We start from the raw sequence: 10,760 nt of genomic DNA on the forward strand, positions 1-10,760 counted from the left end.
GTTTTATGTTTACATCATGTAATATTAATGAGATGTTCATATTATTGTTTTATCACCGAGTTTCATGTGAAATGTGAATGAGTGGAATGCAGATAGTTAATGTGCTAGCATATAATCTATAGTATTATCAAGTTGAACTCCTTATCTTCAGAAATGAATCATCTTATCTGGACTTTTTTTAATCCGTGGAAATTTATCGCACCGTAACATATCTATGTGTCCAGGTAAATTTAAGGCTGTGTCCCACAGACAGCTGCAGAACAAGAAATAAGGTCACTGAGACGTCTTAGTTTGACCTTTCAAAGGAATCTTTCTTGAATTTCAGGATTTGTGAATGAAATCTTGAAACTCGAGACATTTTCAGAATGGTTTAACAGGATAAAACAACAGTGCTTGAAGCTTTTCAATATTTGTCCGATTTTCAGTGTACTAAATGTCTTTGTAGAAATGAATTCTAAAAAAAATTCTGTATTTTTTTTTTTAGAATTAATGTGTTCTTGAAAACATTCAGATTTCTACTATGGCACGTAGTGGAATCATGCGCGGAACTTTGGTTCAGAATTAAGCAACCTATATTGGGAGGAAAACCCAGTGTAATGTTGTCAGCAATAAGATCACACACACACACTTCAAATGGGGGGGGGGGATACTTATTTGTGAGTTGTGTCCCAATCACAAAGATGCTTTTTCCTCGATTGTATGTACCCGAAACAAACTATTGGAAACAGCGTAAAATGTACATGGAAAACATAAACTTTGTAATCAGATATCAAAATCCACTTGTGACTGCCACGAAATTGGAATAGGCTGCTAGATGGGAAAACTATCAACTGTTTATGAAATTCATAATCTTGAGACTAGACGATCCTCCTAGAAATGTTTCCCGGTTTGTTCCCAACGCTTGGGAAACGGCAATGAAGTTTACACTGACCACCAACATTATTGTTTTTCACTCCTCCTTCATATTTATGCAGAAACTGAAACATAAAGTATTAAGCAATTTTATTAAAGGGATTTGTAATTCTTTCGCTTTTGTCTCTTTAATAGACAGAGACAATTTTAAGGACCATTGTCCTAATATACAATAATCTCTCTGTCATTAATGTTTAAATTATTATTTAAATATACTATTTTAAATTCTTCATACGTGTGACAACAACCATTATGTAACATATCCTCCTAACTCTTCTCTCAAAATTTTTGAACTAATTGGAGCATTAAATAAAGTTACAACTTTTTATTTTTCTTTCTTTTTTTTTTCTCTTTTATTTAATTTTTTTTTTCGTTGAAGTCAGTTATCTACGTTGTGCGTATAGCATTGCATATAACTTTTTCCTTACTACCATCGTTAATTTTGTTTGTGCAGTCAAGCTAGGAGGGTCATGGTCATGGTCCGTGAGAATATGGTTCGTACTAGCTAATAAAGTCAGATATTTTTAAGGAGACTGTTTAGAATAATTCTCTCGATATATGTAAAAAAATGGGATTTGTATGAATAAACTGCGTGCTTGTGACGTAAATAGGCTATTAACGTGAAGCAAAAATTCAGAAAATCATTCTGCTGAGATCTTTGTTAGATTCTCTTTAGGTGAATCCAATGCAATTAAATTATTTCTAGCATATTTCTTATAAGCAAGTATAGTGATTATAATACTAATGAAACACTAAAATTAAATTGATTATAATGTATTAAATTTTAGCGGTTGAAGATTTCTTCTAATTTTCTACATTTACTCAAAACACCTTAAATTCATTTTAATAAAAGAAATATATCAAATAAATTTTGAATAAATTGGCAATAATATAATATATAATATAATATATATAATATAAAAAATTAGTACTGTAGAAAATGCTTTCTTATTTAATTTGAACACCTCTTTCTAATAAATAAAATTGATTAAGTTGAATATTACAAAACATGTATCAAACAATTTATATATTGATATATTTAATTTGAACACCTCTTTCTAATAAATAAAATTGATTAAGTTGAATATTACAAAACATATATCAAACAATTTATATTGATATATAATTTTTATTCGTTATGTATATAATAATATGTTCAAATGAGATAATGGAATTCGGTTATTTCTGTTTATTATTTATGATGCATATTATATTATATGATCATGAATGGCAGAGTGTCGCTAATTTTACGAAGTTGCTTAATTTCAGATATAATTGATGTAGTTTGAAAAATCTATTAAGGTAATTATTTACTTAGTAAATCATACATTAAAAATTCATATTTTCAAATGTCATTTGCAACTGTTTTTCTCATAATATTCATCCATTAGACTATTTTATAAGGTTAAGTTTTAGAAGAGGCAGGCTGCTATTCCGGTTAAATCAACTGTTTAAATGACAACCAATCCGCCGAAGATTGGAAATTAGAATACTCATTCTACATATTTAGCAGTTTTAAAAGAATCAAAACAGATTCAAAAGAATCTGATTAAATAAAATTAAACTATGAAAAATGCGAAGAATCAATTAATACTTCTAAATATATTTACGAAAGTTTTTCGCATTATTATGATGTGTGTCCTATAAATTTGAAATATCACATAATTAAGGATTTTTTTCGTTTTGAAATAGAGCTAATAAAAACGTTCTCCAATCGAAAATGTTATACTTTTTTTATTTTTAGATTAGTATTATATTGAAATTGTAATATAATTTTCTGTATCTTCCTATTTTTTATTTTTTTATCATAAAAAATCTATAGTTTCTTATTTTGAAAATGAAACACCTTACATAGAATTGCATATACTCTCCTAAAGTAGATTTTCTTTCATGTTTTTGTTTTGGGGGGGGAGATATAAATCCAATATCCTTGGAGGGTAACGGATGGCAATGCTGTAGCTAATGAAGTTCTAACTGAGGCTCGGCTATTGCTGTTACCCTCTTGCCATGATCAGAGCTTTAATTGCTCAATAAGACCTTATCCCTACACTGCTCTCTACAGATAACGGGGAAGATGAAAAGCATTATTGCTTCGCCCCTTTAAGCCAGTCCTTATAAGGACTTGTTTTTGTTTTGGGGAGGGTAATAGTTGACAATGCTGTAGCCAATGAAGTTCTAACTGAGGTTCGGCTATTGCTGGTACCCTCCTGCCATGATCGGAGCTTTAATAGCTAATATTAGCTTTTTTTGTTTATGTTTAAGACAAAAAAGTTTTGTTTAACTTAAAGGTCTTTATTTCATGTAAATGAGGAAAATTTTTTAAAAATGCTCAAGTTTTTTTAAAAAAAACTTTGCAGGGGCTTATTTTTTTTTTTAAAAATAGACTATTTTATAATAAAATATTTACAGATAAATCTGATTCACAATATCCAATTTATATTCATACGTTTGTTCCTAGATTACGATGATATAAATTATTAATAATAATCGAATATAATCACATTTTAATAACATAAAATCTCATGGAGCAAGATCATCAGTGATGGATTCGTATGAATATCATTTATCACATCCCAAATGAAAGGTAAAAATAATTAAAGGTAAACAAGAAGACTGATATTTTTCAAAAATTATTTTGTTCTGTCAGAAAAAAAGAACAGAGGAAAAGCTTCATATAGGCTTAACTGGCACTGTCATCAGACAACATCTGGTTAGACTAACAGGAAATGAATCACAATAAACATATTATTGTGAAATAAAACTGTCTGGGAAAGGGTTTACATACATTTTCTTCCTTACAATTACTGTATATAGAATTTTGAAAAGAATTGCTGCTTGGTCAGAACTTAAAACTACAGGACATTATGTTTTCGCCTTCATATCACGCAATGTATCAATATTTCTCCCCATGGAGTTGTTTCCTATAGATGCAATTATTCTGATGACATTTGTCATAAAGCAAAACTAGTAACTTGACTTAAATTTGATTCCAAAATTTTGCAAGCGACATCTGAAATAATTGCATTTATCCAAAAGTATCCAATTAGACTGGAGTAGCTGTTTTGGAGCTCTGAACAGGTTTCACAAAATGGGCTTCCTTCACCAATTCACAGAACTAAGTCCAAATAATTCTGTGATTTTTCATTTACATTTGTGAGTCTTATCCTTGCTGCGACTTAGAGCTGATGGTCTAATGGTAACAATGATAGCATGCGTGCACGTAGATCTGACAAGAGCTGATGTTTATCTGTTATTTGAATCACTGATAATCTGAACGTCAGCTGTACGATTTACGACGATGGATAATTAGATGATTAAAGTTTCTTCAAAAACTTCAATGTTTCGTGTGCTTTTTTTAAAATAGTCTATCTATTTATTCTGTTTGATATAAGGTGCTATAAACATAACAAAAATGCTTGGTTTTTGTTTCTAGAAATAACCTGTTTAGTTAAGAATTATATAAAAATTTGCCAAGCTAATCATAAGAATACTTTCATAACTTTTGACCAGATTTTGCTTTTTGTTGATGAGTATCTTTTGGTAAACTTCAAGTGTTTCTAAAAAATAAAATGTGTGATGAGAGTGGGATTAATTTTCAAGTATGAATTTATTTTGCAAAAGTTATGATTGCATCAAATTAAATATTGAAATAATTTAACCAACTTTAATACTTTAAATCTGGATGTCGACGTATCATGTAAAAAAAAAATCGTATCCATTACTATGGTAACGTTTAGAACACAGTGTAGTTATGAAGTTTAAAGCTTTAAGATACGAGAAGTTCCTCATATACATCGCGACCAGGTGAGAAGTATTGGAGTGTAAGAAGAATTTTTTAATAGTTGGAAAATATTGTGGTTATATCACTAAGTCCAATGAAAATCATTTTGTATTAACTCGATTGCAAAAGTGAAAACATTTTGCCATATTTGTAATGCTTCTTACTTTGATTCTACATTATATTAGTGACCCTTATATTGATTATTGCTCGCAAAATCTTAGTAAAGCTATGCACATTATCTGCACTCAGAGAGCTCACTTCTTTTCCGCTCCACTAAACACGCTTCGCCAGCTGTGTCCTGACACCTGTCCCTAATGCCTTCCTCGAAACACAGTTGAATCAGTAAATGTCATTGAAAAAAAACAAAAAAAAACGCGAACTTTCCCTAATCCACAGATAGCGTGAACTGGCAATTAATGATTAAACATCCCAATACGAGATCTAAATATTTAAATTAAATTCCAAACTCGCGTTTCAGATTCACAAATTTCTATTTTTCTATTGACTGATAATAATAGATGTTTATCCAACTTAAATAAAATGAATTTAATTTATTATAAAGTATTTTTCACTTGCAAAATACATCCAAATCCTAACTTATCTTTGAAGTTTTAGAATTTAGAAATTAAACCACTTACTTTTTTTCATAAAGCAACCTGACCTCTGCTGCAAACGGTGTTACGTGAAATACATAACTGTTTGGTGATGGTGATTTTTCTGAATTTCTTTTTAGACTGTGGATTAATCGTAGTTTGTGAAGCATTATTGGTGCGACACAATATTTCATGCAAACTTAAGCTGCCACACACACACTTCAATAGAATTTCGACAAAAGAAGTCTATACCAGAAGAAGCCCAAGATCATGAAACCGTCATCAATCTTCACCGTTTAGATGATTCATTCAGGAATAAGGTGTTGTTCCCCAGACATTCTCATACACACAGTGGCCCATCATATTTCATAAAAATTGTAACATGATTCTCTCTCTTGTGTATTACAGACTTCGACTTTCAACAATCTACAGATCAGACACAATGCTTTTTTGTATCAATGTAATTGATTGTTTGTTTAATATTATGGCTGACTTAAATGCAGCTTTTTTTCGTCAAGAAACAACACCGTGCATCTCTTTAAGCAGTATTTTACTACTAAACTGGTCTCCAAATTGACGATTCTACATCAGTCTACCGAGATTTTTTAAATACATTTTAGTCCTTGATGTTAGTTTTCTGTGCGTTTCTTGGCCGAGAATGTTCATATGACGTCTTAAGACGACACTTCTTTCGAAGGTCATGAGCTCTCCTTCACGTATCGATGACAGTATATAGATATACCGTCGATTGGTGAATAACTGATTACCTTATATAGTACCACAGATGCTGCATGTAGCGAAAGAAATATACACATACCGGCCACTAAATTAGTAACTTTCATTTAATACAGTGTTAGACCTTCTTTAGCCCGAATTACAGGCACATATGTGGTTTGGCATAGATTCCACAAGGTACTGGATTGCATCTACGTCTACATGCCAGAGGTTCACTAGAAAGTCCTTAACTGGCTCAGATTTGACGGAAGAGGACTTTGCTCCCTGATCTGTTTTTCCAACATGTCCCATACATTCTCATTGGGATTCAGATCAGTGCTTTGTGATGGCCAGGAAGATGGTGGAAGTCACTGTTATGCTCGCTGAAAACCACTGCTAAATAATTCGTGCGTGATGGACAGTAGCATTGTCATCTATATCGTCAATGAAACAACCGTCACCTACTGGATAAAAGAACATTACAGCATGGACTTGATTCGCAACAATGTTCAGATATTCCTTGGAGGGCATTCGACCTTCCAGCAATATCAGGGGACCTGTACCGTACCAACAGAACATTCCCACACCATGACGATACCTCCAGAACCTTGAGGTGCGTTTACAAGGCAAAGTAGGTGCACTGTTTCGTGGAGTTCCTGCCAAATTCTCTGCGTACTGTTGTTACAGAACAAGATGTACCGTAACTCGTCGCACCACATGACTTTTTTTCAGTCTTTCAGTATCCAGCCATGGTGTTCCTGACAACACTGAACGAAATTCTGGTTCGTCGCAGAAGTCAGTGGTTTCCGTATAGGCATGTGATTGTCAATACCGATCCTCTTCAATTCCTTGCACACTTCCCAAGCCATTAGGTGAGGAATGGCTTGGGAACAGCCTTCATTAAATGCTTCGGTCAACTGCTGCATACAAGAAGTTCTGTTTGTCCGTACAGGCCCTCTCTCTTTCAGACGACAGCTATTTCGTTCTTGACAGACTGTCTTAGGACAACAGTCATGCATCTTAGACAAGAAATGTGGGTTATTTTTCCACTGATTAAACAGCCGGAATATCTCACCTTTTGAGAAACCAGTCAGCATTGCTGTTTTGAAATTCGTGGCTCCAGCCAGACGGACACCCACAATAAGTCCTTTATCGAACTTCGAAAGATCCTTTATTTGTGCATTCTAATCCGTTTGACTATTACAGACCAGCAGCATTCTTAAATAGTTGCCTAGAACAAGTGGCGATATCCGTGACCAAGTATTTTGCTAATACGCTGCATAAATGACGTTTACGTATATCTGCATAAAGGTTTCTAATTCAGTGGCCGGTGTGTGTGTGTGTGTGTGTGTGTGTGTGTGTGTGTGTGTGTGTGTGTGTGTGTGTGTGTGTGTGTGTGTGTGTGTGTGTGTGTGTGTGTGTGTGTGTGTGTGTGTGTATTTCATTCTAAAACAAAAGGTATAACAAAACTTAATTCAACACAGTGCATGATATGAAAATTAAGTCCAAGAGATGACGGTGGGTTGTTGAGATTTAAGCAACTGAGGCTATGAGGTCAGTTTTTGGTTGGTTTGTTTTGCGCGATTGAAGAGATGAGAGCTATTATATCAGGGGTCGGCGGCCCAACCGTGCATTTTTGGTGGCACACAAAAGGTTGACCATACTTACATGGCATGTGGCCCATATGTTGAATTTATAATATGAATAATAAATTAAAAATAATTTGATACCGATAATTCGTGATATCGCCCTGCAACTTGATGTGAATCAACCGTGTCAATCATTACGAACGGGGATAACAAAGGCGATTTCATCCGACGACAACCGAGATTTTTGACGCACTTTTGCAGTCGCGTTCCCTGGTCCGTCTTATATATTTGTTAAAAATAATTTCAAAAATGGGTTCAAGAAAACGTAAAATTGCAGATGAAGGAAGATGGTTTAATGATGAATGGAACAGCAAATACTTCTTTATTGAAAATGGGGGTAAGCCCCTTTGTCTTATTTGTCATAAAAGTGTTGCTGTTATGAAAGCATATAATATCGGACTTCATTACGAGAATGAACATGAAAGCCAATACAAGGGTTTGAACTGTGAACTTAGAAAAAATAATGAATCGGTTGAGTATAAGGACGTTACACAACAATCTGATAAAAAATGTATTATGTCTCTTGCATTTATGGTAGATATTACAACCTACCGTAATGAATGAACTTAATTTGACCCTGTAGGGCCAAGGTAAATTACTAGTCGAACTGTTTTCTGGCATAAAAACTTTCGAAGGCAAACTATGTCTGTTGAAGAAACATTTGATGGAAGAAAATCTACATCAGCATGTATGTTGCACATCTGCATCTACAATTGGATGGCAAACACAAAAGAAAACTTTTGTTGGTATTATTGAAGATTTTCAACAAGATTTGTGGATTTTCATAAAAATAGCATCGAAATGCGATTATTTTTGCACCCTTTTAATGTCGACATTGATGAAGTACAAAACCACTATAAACGAAAGTTTTGGAATTACAACATAATGAAACATTAAAGAACGCATTTTCGTTAGAAAAATCCACAAATTTTATCGATGCTTACCAAAAAAATTTGGAGGATTAATTAGTATCGCAAAGAAGATGATAGTCGCATTTCAAAGCACAAACATTTGCGAACAAGCATTTTCTGCAATGAGTTTTAGAACAAATAAATTTTCTTCTCGACTGACCGATGAACATTTGCGTGCTTCGATTCGAATTTGCACCTCAGGTTATAAAGTGGATCGAGATAATCTGGGTAAGGGAAAACAATCATAAAAGTCACATTCAGCAAGGAGACATACACGTATTGTGATGCATAAACTCTATTACTTTGTTTTTAGGTGATAATAATTTTCATTGAGCTTTATTTTCATGCTTGTTTCATATCTCGTATTTTAAATATTTCTGTGTTTTTTTTAAGATTGATATAATAAAAATTGATAACTTAAGTATTTTTTTCACTCACTATTTTCTCTTTCGCTTGCGGCCCGATTATTAAAAATAAAAGTTGAATGCGGCCCGCGAGCCTGAAAAGGTTGCCGACCCCTGTATTATATGATACGAATGTGTTAGTTATAATTTTCCTTTTGTTTGGCTTCTACGACTGACTGAAATAACTTATGACTCTTTTTAAGAAAGTATTCGCTTATACAAGGGTGTTATGTGGTTTTCCATATGGTTTATATGGTTTTCCATATAAAATATGAATGAAATCGTTCGTCTATATCAAATGCAAATGCTTACTAACAGTACGATACTGATTAACAAAACTGGAAACCCCTGGACAGGGTTTAGAAGGATGCTGTTTTTAAGTATTTCCCAAAAGGACAGGGCCCACCCCTGTCCTTTTGTTCAAACGAATTATAATAACCCTTGTATGACCAGACAGATTAAATTTGTTGTCATCACAATTTTCGTCTGAATTGGACCATTCTGGTCTCAAAATTAGATGCATTGATTTGATGCATGCCTTAACTCAATGAGTAAAAGTCGTTACTAAAAAGTCAAATGTTTTGTGCAGATGTTTACAAACAGCCGTGGTTTATATGAGTTAAATATGGCATAAGACAAAAGAGTGTTCGTAAAAGTTTGATCTGGAGAAGGTGCAACTTCTTGAGTTTATAAGATTTGTCTTAAAAAAAAAAATGTATGTTGCAAATGACTCTACGTAAATTGAGTCTACAATGCAAAACTCTAAAATATTCTGGGATCAATTTACTATGTCAATACCAAACTACTCAATTAAATCGACCGTGCACTAGCATTTCATAAGAATTATGACGTGTTAACTTTAAAATGCGTTTATGCAGGTCAGATCTTTAACATTAACGCAATTACATAATTCCGACGCCCTCTGGTTGGAAATGATTCTTTATTATCTTTATTGAAATTAATGGGCTTTTCATCTGAGGGTGGGTTAACCAGTTTCGTATAGAGGTTTAAGATTTTTTTTTCCCTTCTGGATTAACTGGAGGTTTTTCGTTTCTTTCTCGAAGTCATTCTGCTAAGATGGAGATAAATAAATATAAAATAATTTTATATTAAAAATCTTTTAATATAAAAGCAATGCGGATAACAGATTTGCTTGTGCTATGGATTTTCATGGAACAAAGCTATTATGTTGGTCCCTCTACAACCAAATATTATTGAATTTATGAAATAATCTGTTGAAGAGATTTGAATTCGAATCCCATGGTCTCGTACAGAGGAGAATTTATTCTTCCTCCTCAGGATTTTTGATCCGGCAGACAGGCAAACCGGCCAGAGAATATACGCACTGACTTGAGATAGAATTCATCGCTTGTTATTATTAAAATGTAGTTTACGAAATTTTTGAAATTTTGATTTGTTTCTTCTGAAAAAAAATTAACACTTTTTTTGATTTGTTCGTTATAATAAGAAACAAGATTTCAATTTAAAAAATTATTGCATATCATTTAGCCAATAGTAGACATTTAGCTGTAAAACAGTAAAATACTTGCGTTTCTATATTTTCTTCGATAAAGAAAAAATATATGAAAATATTTACTTAACCAATAAATTTATTAATATGTAAGACATCAATATAAATATAAACAACATGTAAATCTTTGTTTCTATAATGTATTTCTGTAAAATGATTCTATTTTAGAGACAAAGTTCTTATAAGAACTGGGCGATGGACCGAGTCGCTGACTCTTTATCCCGTCATCTGAATGAAGGAAATCTGTGTGGATGGGTTTTATTGA

This window comes from Typopeltis vanoorti, chromosome 13 (genome assembly GCF_054136105.1).
Source record: "Typopeltis vanoorti isolate ZY-2024b chromosome 13, IOZ_Tvanoo_1.0, whole genome shotgun sequence".
In the NCBI taxonomy this organism is placed as follows: Eukaryota; Metazoa; Arthropoda; class Arachnida; order Uropygi; family Thelyphonidae; genus Typopeltis; species Typopeltis vanoorti.